Below are 22,916 nucleotides of genomic sequence, written 5' to 3' on the forward strand. Positions count from 1 at the left end.
ATAGAAAGAAGTTCAAGTTTATGGAGTTAACTCACAGCAGAACCCTCTGTGAAAATGGAGATTCTGTCAAGGACACTGTGTCTTACTCAGTAGCCTGTCGGTACATTTCTGTAGCTTTAAACTTGAGACACGCAAAGTATTCCAGGTAGAAAAGGTAAGAATGTCATTATCTATCTAATGTCTCCAGCATCCACCCAATTAAATCACTGAAGAGGTAAATGACAAAAAAAAGTCCTTAGGTGATATAACTATAGTTTCAGTCTGATGACCATTGATATGTCTTCCGCCCGAAGAGAAAGGAAGTGTGTTAGTTTATCACCATGTGATAAAAATATCTTCCTGGAACATTGACTCTTTTGGAATGAAAGTTGTTTCTGCCAAAGCAAATTTCTCTTATCAAATACTTTCCCTAAAGATTCCATGTGGAAATGGCAAGCCTGGGGGATTAGTAAAAATCTTTTTCTTTTTTCTGCATCATTTGCCCCCTATGCTTGCAATTTTGTGCAATACTCCTTTTGTGAACAAAACCATACAAACCCAAGACTTAGCTTCTGTCAGGGAATCCATAACCATAAAACAAAAATCTCATGGTAGGATGGAAACTTTGATAGTAGTTGAACCTGCAAAATCTTCTATAGACAAAAACTACCTAGAAAAACATGTTCAACTGCCTAAAAATATTGCAGACCATATCAGACCATGCTCACCCTCTTCCCCAAAGCTGGGACTTGATTCTGTCATCAGGACCTAACAATCTCTCCCATTGTCCTTAGACCTCTCTGGTTAATGTAATACCTGTCATTCCACAAGGGAGCAGGTACTAGCTCTTAAACTCATGTGCCAGTAGAAATCATTTCAAGAGACTAAAATAAAATTACAGATTTCTGTTTTACAGCAGAATAAAGGATGCTGGGAACTAAGCTAAACACCACAAGAGGGGAATGTGGTTCACTGTTTAGCTCTAGTTCAACTATGTTGTCGGAAACGTTGAAGAATCAGCAGAGGTTTTATTTAGCTCAACAGGAAAAAACACTAATATTTGGACTTCTTGTCGTGTTTAATTTTAGTTTCCTAACACGTGGGCAATTTCACTTTATTTCTCAACTCTCAGTAAAGTACTGACCAATTACCTTGGCCAACAGTTGTTTTTGTAAAAGGTTATTTTGATGGTCTTGGTGAAACCGTTAAAAACAAACTTGTTTTCTGACCTGGGAAAGGAAAAAGCCTTTATCAGACTTAAAAATCATTGTATTATTGAGTCCAAATTTCAATACAATGTTATCCCTTTGGTAACTCTAGACAAAAAGCACTGCTTGAAATAGAAAAGGCAAACAAAAAACAATCCCAGAGGTACAATGAATATACATTCTGTATGAAGTTAAGAAAAAATACTATGAACAATCTATGTGTTTTTATTGTTTCCTCTTTTAAAATGTCCATGAATTGAATAGCTCTTTGGCTTCTCAATTTTTTATTGAGCTATCATTATTGTGGCTGAAGTTCTAACTTAGCTTTCTTCTCTGACTATTGAAATTTTTATTCTTTTACCTGAAGAGAAAATGAGAACACAGACCCCTCCCCCAACAAAACAAAACAAAACAAAACAAAACAAAACAAAACAAAACACCCAGCAGGCAAGTTTGTCTCAAGTCTCTTCATAGTTCAAAGATGTTGTTGTGAAAATAATACCATTTATCAAGGTTATCAAGGAATATAATAGACAAAGAGTTCTTAAATACAGAACAAAAGTCATGATACATAAAAGAAAAAATAAAAATATTAGAATAATTTGAGAAATTGAAACTACCTCCCCTGCTTCTTAATTGATATTGAAATCATTTGTAGTGAAAGATACTGTTCATAGAATGAAAAAAGTAAAAAAAAAAAATATGTTGTGACAAAAGATTGTGCATATCCAACAAATGTTCACTATTGCATATCCATCCAACCACCTGTAAAGAATCTCCAAATTCAACAAGTAATACACAAACACACAAACACACACACACCCATTAGTGGACTGAAAAAGACAATTGCCAAAGAATGATTTTAATAATGGCAAATAGAAACTTGAAATTTGTTCAGCGACATTAGCTAGTAGAAAATATTAAATTAACATAAACATGAAGTTTAAGTATGTGTAGACTCTCATTCACTTCTGGTACAAATGAAAAGTGGTCCACCCTCCCTGGAACTTTTACTTACTCAAAAGAAATAAACACCTATTTTCACACAGATATCTTTAATATCTTACTCTTCAAATGTGCCTTGGACAGGTAAATGGACAATGCTGGTGAATTCTATCTTGGAAGCACGTGCTATTCATATCAGAAAAACCAAGGATGGGTCTTAAAGCCATTACATTGGGTGAAAGGAACTGGTCATAAAAGATCAATTGCACAATCAGTGTGTGATTTCATTCATATCATAGTCTCCAAAGACCCAAACCTATCATGACAGGAGCAGATCAGTGCTACCTGGAGTTGAATACAGAGCAGAGACTGTAGTTGCACATGGCATATGGAGAATAACTGATAGTGCCAGCCATGTGTTCTTACTGTGATTGTGGGTTACCTAACTCTATACATGGAATAAAATTATAGCATTATATTTTTAAAAATCAATTTTTTCTATGTCAAGTAAAACATACCATTATTTAATCTATAAATAACAAATAAGTATCACTTTTTTGTTGTTTTTGAGACAGGGTTTTGGAATACAGTTCAGGCTAGCCTTAAACTCCTATCCCCTCTCTTTAGCCTTTCCAGGGCCAAAATTACCAAGCCTGACTTAAACAAGACTTTGAAAATCTTTTCTCCCTGCCATTCTATAATTAGGAAATGTGCAAGTAAAATTCTATTATTGATAAACAATTTAGAGAAAATTATTTTTCTTCTGTCTCGGGTCTTCAAAGACTAAAATTGGATTTGGCCTTCTTCGCAACAAATCTAGTAGTGATGACATCACTACCAAGAGTTCAGCCTATGCTGAGAGGGGTGACCCACACTTGAAGTCCCAGGGACTCAGGACACGGAGACTAATGGACCCCTTAAACACATGAGCTAAAGACGACCCTGGGCAACAGACCTAGGCCCCATTTAAAAATAATAGGAACAAAGGAGCATTAAATTTATGCCAGGCCTTGTTCTAAGCATCCCAAATGCATATATAAATCCACTCACAACATGCCAGAGGAAGTCTGTCTCCTGGACATCACATTTGAATACTGTAACACACTGGGTCATGTAGAGGATCAATAACTGGATCTCTAGGCTGACAGATGACTGACTCAGATTCAAATCTGGCCAGTGTGGCCGTGGGGTCTGTGCTTTCAATTGTGACAGTAACTAGTTCTCTTTCAATTCACCTAGGTAAACATTAAGCAGAAACACATTCTATCCAAAGCCCTTGGCCAGACTTTGTACCTTCAAATTCTTAGAAATGCGGTACAGGATACACAGGAGTCAAACTGTCTTTTCTTCTGCCCTTTCAGCCACACTCATCCCCCTGTCTTTCCTGAAATTATATTAAGAAAAATGAAAAGGTTTAATTTATTTAAATATGTAAAACAATACATTTGCTACTGTGTCTAGATTCATCATCCACCATTCTCAGGTATCACCTAATTACAGGGGTTAGATTTTCAGACACTTGAGAAAGGCAAATATTTCATCTTAGTTCAATTTTTTTTTTGAGAGTGAATGATAAGCATCCTGTCATTGCCAGAAGTCCATTTGAATGAACTTCACGTGAAGATAGCAGAAACCACTTCTGTCTCCTTCAGGTTTGCATGAAGGAATATCAAGTTTTGATCTGTTTTGTTTCTTTCAGCAAGTTATTTCCATTGAGAAGGAAGCTGAGCTAAGATATTTGATATCTACAGATGCAAAGCCTTGACTGAGGTAAGATATTTGATAGCCACAGAGGGTAAAACATGACTGGCAGAAAACAAATCATTTCTTTTAGATAGCGAAACTCCTACTGCAATGTCTTAGCTGATGCCGATTTGCATCTCATTATGATTCCACAAGCCAACCACAGCTCTTTTCACTTGGCTTAATATTCCAATAATAATAGGGAAGAACACAGAGATGACAACCATTACCAAGAATAAATCTGTCATTCCAACCCAGAGAGAGAAGAATTTATGGCTGTGCATTTCCACACAGTGACGTACAGTTTGGTCCCATCATGGGTCCTGGAAAATTGAGCCAAGAACCTGCTGAAATAATATAGAAAGGCTCAAGAAATGGAAGGAATATTACCTTCAGGATTATGGTAGTAAACCCTGGCAGCAAGAAGAAATAAAAAGAACAAGCATTATAGAAACAAACAAGAGGAACCAGATATTGGCAGATGAGTGGCAACCAGGCAAGGCTGGGCAAGTCCATCTCAGAAAAGGCTTTGAAACTGATACATCTAATTGGGAGATAAGTGGTAGATCCCCCCTCCCCATGCCACATGTTAATTTTCAAATGTAGAAACAATGAATGGCCTGCTTATATAATTCTGAATTATTATACACACACACACATGCACACACACATACACACACATGCACACACACACACACACACACACACAAAGGGGGGAGGGAGGGAAAGAGAGGGAGAGGGAGAAGAGGAGAATTTGTATACAATTGGCATTAATCAAATTAACTAGGCAAATTCTAAACAGCTTCTACATGTATACTGGGTTGACAAGAATACTTGAGTTTGTGGTTTCCACCCTGCAGAAGAAAGGGGCAATTGCATCACACCTGAAATCTTGCATGTATGATCTCTCTATCTGCATATCTTCCATTGATTTTCAACAGAATATGACTCAATTAAAACAGGTCATTCTATCTAGCCCAAATAATTAAGATGCACTGTTATATAAATATAATTCTGGAAAGAAGAGACAGACTAAAGAAGCAATCTCATTTGACCAGCCAGTTTTTAATTGATATGTGGTATTATAGATTACTTAAAATGATGATGCTTGCCTCAGCAGAACTGGGATATTAAGATAATTAGCCCGGTACTGAGACTTGATTACAGAATGTTTATTAATCAGGATTATCAACAAAGGATGAAAATTTTCAACTGAATGCTTCCTGCTGCTAACGATGCCTTACTTCTTTCACTACATCAGAAATGCATGCCTGCAAATGGTGCAATGTTTCAACTTCTTTTCATAATCAGCCTTTTGAATTTGCATGATTTTTTTTCTTAGATCATTGATGAGAAACACTCGCAGCATAAAGAATCCAGTCTCTGCTTGTATGAGCCTTTACTCTGGAAGAGATGTGGCAGCCCTTGGGTAATATCTGTCTGTTCCCTGGGCAGCACTTCATCATTGAGATCTATTTTTCAGCTAGGGGATTATTGTCTCCTTCTGGATTTCAGAAATGCCATGGGCTCCCTGCATTTCCTTCTGGATCCACATCAAACACTGGTTATGCCTTTGTCAAGCTGCAGACATTGGCTACGTGGCATTAGCATGCTGCACACGCCCCGAACACTTCCTGCTGCCCACAGAAGCCCTGGTAGCAAGAAAGCTCCACATTTATGATTCATGAAGAGCCATGAAATAATCCCAAATTCTGAGACTTCCCCCTCCAAATGTACCCTGGCTCCATTGAGGTTACATTGTCAAGAACTAAAAGAAATGCATGATGAGAGCTGAATGGAAAGAGAAGCCTCCCACATGCATTCACTATTGATGGATAAATCCGTACATCCTCCCTGGAGGACTCTGTGTTACATGTGTCAAAATCACTTAAGGCAGCTTATTTTAACCAGGTACTCTTAGTTCTAATAATATGTCCTAAGGAAATACTTACACAAGAGAAAAGAGTGGATACCTCAGTATATTCATCCCAAGTATTATTGTAGCAATACAACTAAACACAGCAGACTAAATGACAAGAGAATTTCTAAATAACTTGTGATGTATTTCTACCAAGGATAATTATAACTGTTTAAATCCTTGTTGCTTATCTGTTTTGACTGACATGAAACAATGGAATGTAGCATCAATTTGTTAAAAACATTTCATAGCATAACCAATACTCTGACGCCGCTAAAACTAAAAGTTTTAATTATGTTTACATGTCATAATATGACATAATATTCATATTCATAATATGAATGAAACATAGAAACATTTTTAAAGGATAATGTGGTATATATAATATACATAGGTAACATTTTAAAGATTTAAGGGATTATGCATACCAAAATATAGCTAATGCATACCAAAATATAGCTGTGTACAGATAGGAATTGTTTTTCTTTTCTAACATTTATTTTATTGTTTTTAATTGTGTATTCACATGTGTCTGTGGGTGTGTGTACATGAGTGTAGATGTCAGAGGAGGTCAGTGGTATCAGATAATACTGTGCATGGAGTTCTAGGCTTTATAAGATACCTTATAAGGGGGGCTATCAGCAGCACTCAGTTCCTCTGCAAGAGCGATATCTACTCTTTCCCATTGAGGCACTATTTTCTTAATTTTTATAGCAAATTTTTTTTCTTCATTAGAAAGTGGTGAAGAAAAATAAAATCTGTTACTTTTTTCTTTCACATCTAGATCGTCTCAATGACACAGGCATGAATGAGCAACCGGACTGCATTGCTGTCAATAAAATGTCCCTGGGATGCCTTTGGACTAGTTAAATCACGCACCTTCAAGTGACCGTAGAGATTAGGAAACATTGGATTATCCATGACCCCTTAGGATTTAGACAATTCATGATGTTCCCAAAAGCTGCTACTTAAAACTTGATGTGTGTAAGAGTGTATGTGTGTAGAGTGGTGTGGAGGCAGAGAGCTGCCTGTGTGAAGGTGCATTGGTGTAAGAGAGCATGCAGCTTGGCTGAGCGCTAAGGGCAAGTAAGTTCTCCAGAGCAAAGCTGAACAGTAACTATCTCAGAAATTCTCCGCGGATTTGAAGGTATTTTAGTAATGATGATAGACTCCAGGTTGTTTTATGTGTTGGGCCAGCACTCTACCGCTGAGCTACAATTCCAAACTCCTCTCATGAGGCCTTGAGAAACAGTTACTTCCTCTGGGAGATCTCATCCCCTGGATATGTCTTCCTGCACACAGAAGCATGCCCCCTGGAATTTGGGGTGGCATCTCTGTGACCCTAAAGGGTAGTGATGAGGATGCTTATGTATGTTCATTAGAAAAAAATATATAAGACAAAATGATCACTCTTCCTGGATGAAAGTCATTTTCATGCATCAGCATATCAGTGGCTTTAAGAGGTACAGAAGAACCAATTGTTTGGAAGAGGTATTGTTTTGTTAGTGGTGTAGCCACACATGAGTTGCCCTTGGTCTACAAAATATCACAGACCTATCATCCGACAAGCAGTGAGTCTCACACAGAAAAAAACAAAACAAAACAGACCTAGAAGTAAGACAGAGACTTGTTGAAAAGGAGTAGAGGAAGAAGGGGATGATTGGGCTTGAAAGTTGCTCTTTAAGCTTATGAAACTGCCATATGTATACACACCACACACACACACACAAAAAAAAATCAAGCACAAAAGTCAACTTTCCAACTTTCTACTTTATTTGTCCTGATGTATTTTATTATAATATTGTTTCAGGGATATCTATGCAAAATTATAATGAGGAAAATTAGTAGTAGACCTACAGAAGCAGTTTATTACCTATCTAGGCATTTGAAAGGCAACCTCATGGAGTCTACTGGAGCCATTTACATGGGTCACATTGAAATCTAGGGATACCTTGCTTACTCTTTTCCAGGAGTAAATTAGACTGTTCCATAAATATTAACTTGGCATCCATATTTGTATTGAAGAGTATAAAAATTAGTGTTCTTAATATGATCAGCATTTTATAGCATTTTAAATCTTCAGGTTAAATAACCCTTTTCCAGTATTGTCTGATTTCACCACAAACTCAAATAAATACTAAGGCTGAGATATGAATGTTCCGATACTTGACCTTCTGCCAGATTATGCCAATGTGTATTTTTGAAGATATTTTCATCATAGACAGAATCTCAGCTGGTTAGAAGATTGCTTCACACCCCAGAATCAAGGAAACTCCAGAGCCTGGCAATCTTTTACCACAACACACAGACTCCTTTCTCATGATTTCCAGAGTAATTTGCTGGAGAACTCTAGGGTCTTGACTTAATCTCAGCTACCTCCATGAGTAAATACAAACCTGGCTCTGCTCTAGACCCCTGCCTACTGGTCTGACATGAGGGCTTTCTCTAACAGACAGAACTAAAGATCTAGGTTTCCCAGAGCATGCTCAGATTTTGTACGGATCTCAAACTCCTCAAGCCCCACTCAGCCCTGAGTGGGAAGTGATAGGAAAAGACTGTGTTCCCAAACTGTGATGTAAATTCACTTTTGTTTATCTCTTAGCTCAATTATTTTCAATTGCTCAAAATCCTCCAGTAGATTCTCTTCACACTCAAAATGAAGACTTCCCTACGGCCAGAGGTGCTGGGCTCTGGGATTTTTGTCCTTGTTGAGTGGTCTTCTGGGAAGAATCAGCAGAGACCTGCCACACTCTCAACTTTCCATGAGTTGATCCTGTTGGCTTGAAGTCTCCTCCCCAGAAAGATCCTTCATAGACTCCTGTTTTTAAATGCAGCCTTTGATTTGTGCTGTTTTTAACTTCTTTATGTATTTATTTTGTCTTGATCACTGTATATTCTATAGTTTGGTTGTAGTTTCTAGTTTCTGCATTATAATACAAACTCCTAGTCTATCTACAGTGTCTGCAATGCTTTCTCATACATAACAAACATTCCTCAATAAATATTTAATAAATGATCCTCTGTTGCCTAGAGTTATGTGCAAGAGGCTCACTTTCCTATATTGAGACAAATGTGAGCAATTCTTTGTTCTGTTGGATTTTATGAATGAACCACAATGTTGCTAATATATTCAAATGGGCACATTTCAACTGCTACATGCAAAAACAGCTGACTGAGGGGGGACCTTAACTCTTCCTTACCCTGTGACATCACAGAAACCTAGTACTTAGATTTTCAGAGCAATCAAAATTTCAACAACCAGAGGGACTTTCAGTCTATTTCCTGCCCTCGCCTGATCCAAAGCCCAAGTTGAACCTAATCTCCATTGTGATGGTCTTTTGGGGGCATTTGAGGGATAATTCGGTCATGAGAACAGAGGCAAGTTGAATGAGATGAGTGCTTTTCCCATAGCATCTCCTCATCCTTCTCAGTTCCTTAGGGCACAGGAAGAAGAAAGGCAGATCTGAACTGGAAACCAGACCTTCGTTGTACACGCTAGTACTCTGAGTTCAGATGCCAGCTGCCAGAACTGAAATTTCTGCTGTTAGATGAAGGCATAATGAACATGTGGTTCAGCAACACATCAGAATGTCAGTCAGTCAGCCATAAAGAGAAATGAAATTGGGAGGAAAATGCTTGGATCTAGACACCCCTCTGCTAAGTGAGGCAATGGATCCTCAGGAAGACAGATACTGCATGCCCTCTGCCATATACAGATTCTCATTTATATTTTTATATGGATGTAAGTATGTAAGAGGGTGAGTATGGGTATAAATCAGAAAGGAACAACAGAAGGGAGTAGAGACTTAAAGAAGGTAGCAATAGATTACATGTGATAAGAAAGAAGAAGAGGATAGCTGTAAGTGGGAGCAGAGTGGTGAGGGAGGAGACCAATAAAAACAGATTATGTATGAACACTATACCTTAAAGCCTATGACTCTGCACACTAATAAAAATACAAGAGATTTCTGCTCCTTGCATTTCTGATCCAGTTTGATTGTTTTGCTATATAGTCCCCATGAACTTAGACTAAAGAAAATCAGAATCTTCACAGTTGCTATGAAGATGAAGAGTTCACTGAGACTAGGGTCCCACCTAATGCCAGAGCAGTCATTGCAAGTCTCCAGTTGAATATTCTAATGGAGAAGAAGCTTTCATTCATCTCCTCTTAAAGTGTTTATTAATTAACTTATTTAATTGTGTTTTGGGAGTACCACTGGCCAGCTTTCAGGAGTTGATTCTCTCCTTCTACCATGTAGGTCCCAGGAATTGAACTGAGGCTTGGTGGCAAGAGCCTCTACCTGCTGAGCCACTCAACAGATGGCACCTAACATGCAAGGAGGCCATGGGTTCTACGTCCAGCACCAAAGGATTAAAACGAAAATGAAATAAAACTTACTTTCTGCTTTCTCCACTGGGCTGTGTGGTCTCCAAGCAAATCTGTTGTCATAGCATGGAAACCTGCCTAAATTTCTTGTGTTGCTCAAGGTTCATGTAAGGAAGTATCTACATCCAAGTTGTACAAATGGCTCATCTTCAGATACAATGGGAACGGAAGGGACATTTCCTGTGATAACAATTTTTTTTTTTCTGTTTTCCTCCGTATGCATAGCCACACGACCATAAATAACTGAAATATTTGAGAACAGGGTAGCACATGCTTGTCTCTCAAGGGAAGCAGGATCTTCAGCCTCCCTTTTCCAACCCCTCAGCTGGTGGGTGTGTCCTCAAACTTCCCCATATTTGTTTTCATTGCTGTGTCACAATGTCCTCGTTCAGTCTCAGCTGACACATGCAAACTTTACAGTAATGTCATCTGGGGAAATGATCAAGTTGTGGATAAGTATATATCCCACACGTTCAGATGTAGGAGCTTGCTGCTCTAGGCTTGCAAGTTTTCTAAAAGGAAGCATTTCTAGGACAACAGTCCTGTCTCATGACACTCTACTATTTGCTCTTTGGCCAGTGCAGTGCAGATGTAACTTGCATTTTAAGTAGTTGAAAATAGGCTTGTCTCTCGAGTGAAGCAGGATCTTCAGCCTCTCCCAAACACCCAACTGGTAGGCGTGTCCTCAAACTTCCCCATATTTGTTGCTGGGTCACAATGTCCTCGTTATCAGTTTCAGTTGACATATGCAAACTTTACAGTGATGTCAAACCAGTAAGGAAACTGAATCCCCCCATGCAGCCCTCACACAGAAAGAGCCAACACCTTTCAGAGACCACAGCCTTGAGGATGCCTAGCCCTTTGGCATCGTCTTCTGCTATGATTTGCCATAAACTCAAAGGAACCTTCTATTCACTTGAGCTATCTTGTTAACCACTTGGTTGCTATTGGCCAATTCTATGAACTGGAAATTATGAATAATATAGAAAGCTAGAAAGAGAAAGAAAGAAAGAAAGAAAGAAAGAAAGAAAGAAAGAAAGAAAGAAAGAAAGAAAGAAAGAGAAAGAGAGAGAGAGAAAGAGAAAGAGAAAGAGAAAGAGAAAAGGAAAGAAGGAAAGGAAGGAAGGAAAGAAAGAAAGAAAGAAAGAAAGAAAGAAAGAAAGAAAGAAAGAAAAAAAGAAAGAAAGGGAATTCCTTATTATTTGCATAACCTTGCAGATCAGGTTTGACTCTGCCCTCCTTGAATGTGTGTGAGTGTGTGAGTGTGTGTGTGTGTGTGTGTGTTTGTGCATGCATATGTGTGTGCATCATGTGTACAGTTATAAAACTCACAGCACATGTGTGTAGAGATCAGTATTGTCATGTTGATCCTCTCACAGATCCATCTCACAAGTTCTTATAATATCTTTTACCTAAACTATACAGGTAATAGCTCAATTATCTTTTTTCAGGAAAATTAAGAATTTTATAAAAGGTAGGTAAAGAATAGGTCAAAATTAAACACACTCTGTCATCAAGCAAATTTAAAGTCGTATGAATGTGACTTTCCTTTTGCATTTCAGTTCCTTTTGGTGGTCTTTAGTGTTCTCCCTTTTCTGTCTATACTTTTTAACCTATTTTTTTTTCAACATCAAGGAGCATAATAATGCAGGCCTTTACATATACTACACTCTGCAAAGTTAAAATGTGTTAAAATGAAGTGATGGTCACTGAATCTTTTCATTTACACAAAGAATAAACTTTACTGATGGGATAGAGATAAAAGAAACAGAGGGCCTATATTCAAAGAATTTAAGTGTTGACATCAAGAACTAGCTCACCAAACCAAAAGCAGAACTTTATTTAAAATATGATTTAACCATTATTGATACTGATGTTATAGATTTATATTGACGTTTATATGTGAAAAGTTGGGGGCATAAAGATAATTTTCTTTTCAACAAAGGGATTATTCTTGGGTAATTATGATAGACAAAACAGTGTAATGATCACTAGACATGGACGAGTAAGTTGGGCATCTTATCTACCTCATGGGAGCTTGATACCTAAGAAAGAAGAACAGATATTTGTTTTTGTAAGTGCTTATAGGTTGGAACTGCTAAAACTGAAGCAAGTCTTGTGTTCAACAGCAAAGAAACTGTCTTCAGTCTTCCTGAGAACTAAGTAAATGCTTCAGTAAGAGGCCACACAATGAACGGGCTGTGACAGCCTTGGTGTGCAAACTGCTGTAAGGTGCTACTGAACAGGTTTATCTTTTTATTGACTAATATGGCAATCTGAAAAATTAGCTCTATAAGTCACTCATATTTGCAGATCCAAGGTTTTCTTATAGAAATAATAACATAATGAGAAAATAATAATAAATAAATAATAAAATAATAATAAAATAAGATAAAATAAAAACAAAGACAAACTGGAATAGGATGAAGCAAACTACCAGAAAAATCAAAGAAAAACAATCACAAAAAAAAACCAAATATAGACTCAGAGACATGGAAATTCAATAAAAATAGCAAACTGGAAAACGTAATAGACATATGAAAAAGACCTGAAAGAAAATATTAATTAAAAAAAAATTATTCTCAGACAAGACATTATGAGACAAGAACCCTCCAAAATTCCAAAGAGTTCCTTTTGTGTTGGCCATTTACTACTGGGAATAAGTTATTCTAAAGTGTCCTTTATATACCTAGTGAGACACTGTTGGAGAAAACTATTTTTTCCTTTGCAAGTGGTTATCAGTTGTGAGTTCGGGGTGGGGACTTGTGTCCACTTCCCTTAACAGCACTGGGACTCCATCTGGCTCAGACTTGTGTGGCCCCAGAACGTGCTGCTGAAGTCTCTGTGAGTTCATCTTCTTGTCAGTCCTGGAGTCCTTGGAAGGCATTGTGTCTTTGATGTCCTCCTCTGTCCCCTCTGGCTCTTACAATCTTTCTGCCTCCTTTTTGATGTCTCCTCTGTCTGCAGGGCTCCCTGACTCTGGGTCAATGGATTTAATAAAGACCCCTCATTTAGGATTGAATGTTTGAAGGTCTCTCACTCTGCCCTTTGTCCATTGTGGTCTCTGTTTTGTTCTCACTCACTGCAGAAGGAAGCTTCTTTGATGGTGAACAAGACATGAATCTATGAGTAGAGCAGACTGCCACTAGGAGTCATTTTAATGCTACACTCCTTTAGCAGAACAATAGTATTTGGGTTTTCCCTAGGTCCCTGACCTATCTTGTCTCAAGTTCTCACCCACCCGATCAGTGTCAGATATGGGTTCCATCTCATGGAGTAGACCTTAAATTCAACCAGATATTTGTAGGTCACTCCCACATCTTAAAAACTTACATGTGTATGTGTGTGCCTATGTAAGTTTATGTGCTTCATGTATATGCAGGTACCTGGAAAAGCCAGAAGAGAGGATCATATCCCCTGGAACTATAGTATATGGATACTGGGACACAGAGCTCCCTTTGGAAGAGCAAAAAGTGTTCTTAATCACTAAGTAATGTCTTTAACCTTTAGGGGGGAAAATCAAGAGACAATACACTGAACTTACATATTAATGTCAACTTATTCAATTGCCTCTTAAAATCTGTGACTTTTAAAGACAGCATTATAGAGCTGAGGAAAATAAGGCACAGGACGATCATACAATTATACAGTTCACACCAGAAGACAGAAAATCTAAGAACACCCACAGTTCCAGGCTCTTTGAGGATGAGTTCATAAGGAATTAGAATTTGGTGAATAATGGACATTAAAACATTTTAATTCCTGTTAATACCGTGTGTGTGTGTGTGTGTGTGTGTGTGTGTGTGTGTGTGTGTGTGTGATCTCTCAACTTATACTTATATAAACAAAGTAAATAAAAGCAAACCTAGGGCCAGTCACTGATTTATTTCACTTGCTTTCACATTATACAATTTTTATTATTTACCCAGGTATTCAAAGCAAGGCTTGGTACTCTTTAGAAAAGAACCTCACTGGTGATGATTTTAAGGATTCAGAAAGTAATTCTGTGTGTTGGTCAGAGTAAACCTCCCTTGACTCAGGAGACCATCCCAAGCACTTCTGTGAATGAGATGCCCATCGCCCCCTGTGGCTTAGCAGTCATTTCAAACTAATCATACTTTCACTACTGCCGAAGTTAGCATTTTAACTTAATAAAATTACTTTAAAAGAAAACAATAGTTTCCATTTTTTTTTTACCCTGGTTATGAAGTAAAAGAAGAACTAAAATAGTAGGTTAGTGAAGGTCTGTTTGTACAATACCTGAAACCATTTCAGTTACCACTGCCAGCTTTACACCTGGAACATCTGCAGTGCCAAATTCTGAGATGAAGATATTAAAATTCAGATTTGTTACATCCCTGCCATCCTCCTGAGATTTATTTCCCTCACTAAGTATTCTGCAAACAGGCATTTTCAAATATAAAGGACTAATGATTAATAAATAAACAGAAGCGGTATAACCTTAAACACATCACGGTGGCCTTGTTTGGCCCGTTGTATTTAGGCATTAGGAAAATGAATAAATGAATTTTAAGTACCATCTGCTAAGATGGCCTTGAGCAGAATTAGAAAGTCAGGCAGTTTCTGTGGAGACCAGAATCCAGGCATACTCTTGTTCTCCAGCTCTCTTAGCCTGTTCCCCTCCTCTGGATCAGATAATGCTAACACTCTATCTCCCAGGGATCCTCTCTGTTTTTTTTATAAGTTTCAGAGAAGGATTTGAAGCATCCACACTCAGCTGCTGGAGGGTGGAGGTTATTACTTCCCAAGGATCGTTGCTTTTGGGACTATTACAGACCAAGAAGAGAATGTGGAGAGTTTGTACTGGAATTAATCTCCTGCCTCCACCCTGAACCTATCCCACCATCCTCTCAAAGTATGCATCTTCATTAAGCTTTTTTCCTCAAAACTAAAATGGGGATAAAATCTTCCCTCAGTTGTAGATTTGTTATGAGACTTTAATGAGAATATTCAAAGCACCCCGTGCTGGGTATGAATAGTAGCTGATATTATAGTTCATGAATAGTAGCTGCTACTATCATGCCAGCTGTTTCCAATAGCAACAACAACGAATAACTGTGACCTTATCCCTGAGTAAAGTGCCAACCATTCTGTGAACCACAGGTGGGCTCCGATGACGTCACCCTCTTATCAAACGTTCGGTTTTTTGTTGTTTTTTTTTTTGTTTGTTTGTTTGTGGTTTTTTTTCCACAAGCCTTGTTTTTTTTCAAGACTTGGTTTATTCCCTGAAAAAGTGATATGGCTGACAGAAATGAGTTAAGAAGTTTTAGGACTCACCAGAAGGGAACTGTTCTGAATCTAATTAACTAAAACAGCGAAGTTGCACAACTGAGTTTGTAAACAGAACTCAACCAGCCCCATGTTGCCCTGCCAGTGGTCTTAACTTTTAATCTCCAAAGAGGCTCCTTGTGTGCTGCTCTGCTCGCCTCTACAAACAGAAAGCACCTTCTAAAATCATTCTATAAAGGTGCATTTACAAAGCTTGTTGACGGAAGTATCTGGTTCAATTTTTTTTTCTACTCAGTCAAGTGGGCACAAGTGGAGCCCAGGAATCTGGAAGACATGGCAGGTGTTTTAGGCTTACATGTTCTTTAGTACAGAGATGGGACAAAGGTCCTGATCTACAGGTAACTCCCATTGTTTCCCAAGCTTGAAAGTATTTGTTCTGCAGCCGTCCATAGAATTATGATCTACCGTTATCAACTGAGAAAATCGTCTCTAACTGTTGTTGTTCAGAGCTCTTCCCCTCTGAGCCAGCTCTCCTGACAGCACCTGCTGGGTGACTGGGGAGGAAAGGTCATGAGAAAGTAAACAGCTCCACAGCCATTTCCTGAGCCATCCTGATCTTGTCCTTCAAGATGGATGGCAGTCTGCAGCTGAACCTGTTATTAATAGCACACAGACGTAACTGGGTGGTACCAGGGAGCCTTAGCATAGGACATGGTTTGATTATCTGCTGCTGGCCCTGCCTGGAAGCTGACTCCCACATTGGGCTTAGGCTTACACTCAAATACTCTCTGTCCCAGACTCTCATCTCTGGCTGTCTTTCTGTTCTTGCACTCAGGTAAGAATCTCTTAAAGTTGGCTTTCTGTTATTTTTATTGCAAAAAGCACTGTATTAAGCTGATTTTGCACTGCATTTGGTTTAATATATTTTTCAAAACCCATTCAATCTTGTTTGAGGGGGCTCCAAGTTGAGGTGCATCCTTCATTGTTAGGTCCCACTGACATGGAGTCCTTAGACTGGTATCAGGTATATGATAATTCAATCTATAGATGACCAAAGGGCCAAGTTTGTCAAAACACTATTTTCATCTATGTTCACCCCCAGGAGCATTGAAACAAACCCATATGTAGCCTTCCCTGATCAGCCAAATGTTTCTTGTAAATTGATGAGCCATGAGAAAGCCCAGAAAAACAGACATAGACAAAATTTCTATCTGAACAATCCATCTGATATCATATTCCAGAAAATTCCAAAGGATTGCATTTAAATTTAATTGTACTGTTTCTTCTGTTTCTTCCATCAGTTACAGGCTCTAAGAAAAATCTCTAGTGTCTCCAATGGAAGTGCTAAATCATAAAAGAAACTTAGTAGCTGACTTGGTTAGAATGTTTAAATATCACTTAACAAGATGAAGAGTGGTGTGTGTGTGTGTGTGTGTGTGTGTGTGTGTGTGTGTGTGTGTGTGTGTATTTGGTGGTAGGGATTGAATCTTGGAATTTACTCCTACTCTATGCAAGCACTGTGCCACTGAGATACACAGCCCTTCCCCCTGATGGGAAAATTGAAAGAAATACACTGTACCTTGAACCATCCAGAAGAGCAAGAATTTCACCTTCATGTACATCTGGTCTAGTGGGGAAACTTAACTGACAACTATTGTAGTGGTCTCTAAGAATCAATAATATGTTTAGAGACAAAAGCTCTGTATCTGCCAGAGATAGGTACAATTTAGTGAACAGAGCCTTGCTTAAATTAAAATCTAAGAGCTTAAAGATTTGGCAAAATCTTATTTCTGGGTCTTAGTTTTGTCATGATTAAAAATAAGGCATTAGATGAAACTCAAGCTTCCTTCCAGCTTTACTCTTCCAGGCTCATTATTATACATTTCTAAAGAGTGCACACACACACACACACACACACACACACACACCCCTGTGGTAACTTGTTAGAATCCTAATGGCAAAGAATATGTCTTCTTCTCATTCTTCTAATGAGGACTCTGAGGAAGTTGGTGGAGTTGTCAACAGTGTGTGTGTGTGTGTGTGTGTGTGTGTGTGTGTGTGTGTGTGTGTGCATGTGTGCATGTGTGTTGAATATCTTGCACACATTTAGACAGGTGCATATTTAGAAGCTCAAATGAAGGGCAGAGGGTGTCCCTGTGTCTCAGACTTTCCAACTCTGCTGCCCTTGTATACAAGGGAAGGGCTAGTCCAGAATCACGCTCTGCCTGGGGAGGGTAGGAAGATGAGGGAGTCCCCACCCTGTGACCTTATCAGCTGCCTTCAACCTGTGAGAATGGTTCTTCCCAGTCCTATTGTTCAGCACTTCCTGATCCTGCCTGCTCCCTCTGACTCACCACACATGAAATCATAGCTAAGAAAGCTTCAAAGGGACTGTGGAAATCCTTAGACACACACTGTTCAAATGATGAATAGTGTCAACCATAGAGGGACTATAAACAAATCCATGTTTATCATGAAGTTGTGCTATGTGAAGACTTAGTCTCCAAATAGACGTCAGGGTCTGGGAAAGCTTAGCTTACTTCTATTGGGTCTAGACCCCACCCATCTCTTCAGTTCTGCATAAACGGGATGCTCTAACAGAAATGAGTTTCTTGTTCTTCTTTGTATGTGGTGTGATTTTGAACTTTTTCCTCTAAATTTCACTGTCATTTGCCCAGTGTGTCTTTTTCTGCTATGTTACCTGACATAGCCCATTACTGGAAACCTTGATGAAATACTAAGTTTTAGACAAGAACTGGTCTTGACTTCACATAATAAATTTAGCCATGCTTTCTGTCTCTTAAAGGGGTATTCAAATCCACTGCAGCCCCTTCTAGAACACCATGCTGTCATGCTCCTCCAACTCAAAACACTGCATAATTCCTTGCCTGGGGAGCCAAGGACAGGTTTGAAAGAGTCTGGCTTTGCATCCCACTAGCTTACATTCACTGGATAACTTAGCTGACCTTAAATTCACTACATAGCCTGTTCTCAAGTTCATGGTCCTCTGGTCTTAGCCTCACATCTTTAGTAGAAGTATTTCAATTTATTGAAAAATAAAGAAATTAGTTAGGGTTTAAACTGAGCATTGAGGCTGGAGGAACACATTGGTCAAACTAGAGAGGCTCAGAAACACCCAGACTGTACCCAGTTTGTAAGATCAGCCAAACAACAAATGCCAGCTCACTGCTCGTTCTTTTTATCTTGCTCTTAAAGGAGGCAGGGTCGGAGGTTTAGGTTCAATTTTCAGATCACATTGACAAAGAAAGTTACTGGATAGGGCCCTCATAGGCCCCACCTCTCCCTGAGGGACAATGGCAGTTAAAGGTTTCTGGAGAGGTGTCATTTTCTCTTGTGGTGAGGCCAGGGATGAGTCAGTCCTTGCTCTAGTAAACAAACTGATTAGACTTAGTGGAAGACATAGGAAAAGAAGAGATGAAAGTAGGAGGGCACTAGATGGGGAGGAGGAGGGAAGAGGGGAGGAGGAATGGGTAGGAGCAGAGGGGAGAGGTGACTCTACTAGGAGATGGACAGGGATGAGAAAGGGAAGGAGAAGAAGCAATAAGAAGTTAGGGAAAATCATTCATAAACGAATAAAACTGTCAAACAATTTTTTTTAAAAGAATATGCCCCTAGTGGGAGATTAACATCCTTTTGCTTTGGGTTGTATTTCGCTGGTGTTTCAGATAAACTGAAGAGGTACCCAGGCCCACTTGTGAAGACCTGGATTTTGATACCTCCAATAGGCCATGATGGAAATGAAAGCTTAGGAAACAAAGGAAAACAAGACCAAACTAAAACTATCTCTGCCTCTTTCATGCACATAGGTCAGTTTCAAAAGTAAGAAAATGATGCATGGGGTAGCTGCTAGAATTGCCCCCCCCCCCCCCCCCCAGTTATCCAAGCTCATCTTATCTGGCTGTGGCTGTCGTTCATAAGAAAATTCAAGGAACAAAACAAGGAAATAAGATACATTATACAAAAGAAGTTATGATTAGCTACAACAGCAAGCAGACCCTCAATCTCAGGCTGATTCTTATCTCATACCAGCAACTAGATACTCAAAACCAATATCCAACCAGTAGCCACGGAGCGAAGGTAAGAAAGGCTAAGAGTTCGGGCTTAGAAACATTGCCCGTCAATTCCCTCTCATTCCTTTGCACAGAATTCAATAGAATGGTCCACTCTCCATCATAAAGGGCTAATTTGAGGTAATTTAGCTTTCTACATTAAACATTTTATTTGTGTGCATGTTACGTGGGGGTGTCTGTGTTTACACAGGTACTTTCCCGCCATGTCTCTAGGCCGTAGGCTTTGTTGTTTGCCACTGCGTGCACCAGGCTTGTCAGCCCTTGATGTTCCTGGGATTCTCTTGTCTTCTTTTCTCAATGTAAGCATGATGTGATTACCCATCCTCACTAATTTATTTGGTGTTTACTGAACTCCAGTCTCCAAGCTCGCACAGCAAGTACTTTTACCCACTGAGTCATGTTTGAAAGGAGACGAAGCAGGCGTTCTCTTACCCAGGGAGCGAAGCTTGCCAGGGAGGAAACTGTAGAAGCAAAACCAAAACAGACGGAGAAGTTCCGAGTGTCCTTAAGTTTGTTCTGTCTGAACTTCTCTTACATAAGCACCTGCTATCTTGGGCTAGCTCAGAGCTGAGGAACAGAGCCCGAGTGGGGAACGTCTACATAAATGCCTGCTATGGCTTGGCTCGCTGTGGCCCACAGGCCCGTGTGTAGGCTTGCTCCACAGCGGAGGTGTTGTTGCCTTTAGGCGATGAAGGTAAATGGCAGACCTTAAGCCAATATGGGGAAAATACTTAAGGGGATGTTGGCCATCCAACCCATTTCCTTCCTCCTCGCTCTTTGCTTCACAGACATGAAGTGAGAAGCTTGCTGTACCATGTTCTCCATTCTGATATGGCCTCATTCTCCTCAGACCCAAACATGAGCAACTATGAACTGAAACGGTGAGAGAAATAAACTCTTCTTGATTAAAAGTTGGTTTATGTCAGGATTTTTGTTAAAGCAAGAGAAAACTGACTAGCACAATATGCATACTTAGATGTATGCATATTATAGACGCACATGCATGCATGGGTATGTGTACACATATGCATGTATGTATGTATGTATGTATGTATGTATGTACATCAGAGCTAGGGCATATAGGGTTAAAAGGGAAATATGTTTAAAAGCATGTGTGAGCTATATGTTTGCCTTTTGCAAATAGAATTCCAATTCTTTGGTTTGTGCATCCTATACAGAATCTCATATAAGTAATTTTCTTTTATAACTCTACTTTGACATGTACACTCTTTCTTCTCTGTCTCTGGGTTGCTAAAATAGCAAAGAACACGGATCTACTTTCGCCCAGCTAGCCTCCTTCTTTGTCTTATACATCATTGCCAGTATTTTTTCCCAAAGCATGGGCTTGTTGTCTCCGCAGCTGCTTTTCTCTCTGCTCTATCATTTATCAACGGCAGTGGTTTTGTTTCTGGTTTTATTTACCTTTGGGAGCCATGAGTTTCAAAGGATGACTTTTCTGGAGACCAGAACATCTTCTGTGGCCAATGTCTCATAAAAATGAGAAGAGTTGCCTATATTATTGACAAGCAAAAAAAGTTGAGCAGTGGATGACTAACAGATGACATACGGGCAGGATATTGCTCAGCTGTAATATACTTAGTTAACCTATACAGAGCCCTAGGTTTGATTTCCAGAAACAACAGCAAAATCCTTACATGACAAAGACCTAGTAAACCAGGGTTGCACCTAGAATATAAGACTATGTGTCATGTAAACTTTTGTGGGTTGAAGTGCAAGCTCTAGTACATCAATGGCTTTTCTCGGCCCTTGTTACCCTCCTTGCCTCCTTCCTTCATTTTGAACTATATCTGGACCTAGAGTGAGCAGTAAAGATAAGGAGCTGTGTGCCTGGGGAGACCTGAGTGTCAAGCTACCCAAGAGGTTATCCTACTCAAAGGAAGAGCCTGGTACAGAACATGACACCAACTGTCTTCTCCTGTCTCTACTGCATGCGCTCCTTCAACACTTCACCTAGCCAAGCACAAAGGTACATGCTTATAGTCCTTGCTACTTAGGAGGTAGACAGAAATGGATGGCTTGTGCTCAGGTGACCAATCCCAGCCTGAGCAACATAGCAAGACCCCCATCTCAAAACAAGAAAATAGTTATGTCTAACACAGTGACAGCTCTCTCCATGTCTCCATTCCTACTCAATAGCTGCATTAAGACTCAAAGCTTCTCTTCAGATGACAAATGATACATTTGTTGCCCTTAAAATGAAACAAACTTGCCATAGACCTAGCTTTAATTTAGGAGTTTTGTCAAGATAGCTCAGGCATAAGGATTACCGTCCTCAGAGCCCTGTCTAACCCTGAACTGTCTCCCAGATTAGGCTACAAAACCCAGTAACAGGGACTTGAAAGGCACAGTGCGTCTCTTTGCCCTGCTTTGCTGTCTCCTAGAAGCAGCAGCTGCTGCTGAGGAAACCCGACCTAAAGGATGTCTGAGGCCTTTGTAGCCAGAGGAAGAAGAGGAGGACTGAGTTGAATTGGCAAGTTGTGTAAATAAGGCTGAGTCATCTTGAAAAGAATGGATAAATGTCATACATGAGAAACTGTGCTACCATGGATCCATGGAGGTTTAGAAGCCTCACAGAAGTATTTGGGGGAAACAACCCCTGAACTGTGAGATGGATAACTTCTGAAACAAAGCTCAAAAGTATACTAGAAATGAAGCTATGCACTCAAGCAGGAAACTCCTCCTGAGAAGCTCACGTGGTCATCTTTCTGGGCCGATTACGGGGAGGAAGTTCAGTCTTTCACATCTTAATTAGCGTTCCTGGTTTGACAAGGGTGGCCCAAGTCATGAAATTTCCTCTCCGTGTTATTGTACAGAGAATTTCACAAGAAAGGAGCGCAAGCCTGATTCCTTCACAGTTTTGTTGAAGAATGTCAGCAAATTACAATTGTTTGGAATCAAACTCTCATAAGCTGGGCAGCAGAATATTTATGATAGAAAAACAATCACAAAAGCCTTTGCTGCACTGCCTTATTGACACAGCTTTCCTGTCCCCACATCTTGCTTCCTCTCAGGAAAGTGGGACGTGTTGGATGATTTCCCAGATTCTATTTGGAGAGGAAGTCTATACGTTTTCCACCATCCAAACCCTGCCAATCTGCACACTCCAAAGAACACCTGCAACCAACAACTACGTACGCCTGTTCCCTTTTGTGTGCCCGCAGCTATCAAAATAAATGAGTTTCCCTGGTTGGGAAAATTACATCTCTTTTTGGAGTAACCTTGCTCTCTACATGTGCACAAGGAGTCAGGCACCATGATGTTGTGCCCAGCTCTCCTGACGAGAATTATAATGCAGACATTTTGCATTCCATCATTGTCAGTAAGTGTACCAAAAAGAGCTGTTAAGACCTCCAGAGCCAGCCCCTTTTTACTGG

The sequence above is a fragment of the Arvicanthis niloticus genome, chromosome 19 (genome assembly GCF_011762505.2).
Source record: "Arvicanthis niloticus isolate mArvNil1 chromosome 19, mArvNil1.pat.X, whole genome shotgun sequence".
Taxonomy (NCBI): domain Eukaryota; kingdom Metazoa; phylum Chordata; class Mammalia; order Rodentia; family Muridae; genus Arvicanthis; species Arvicanthis niloticus.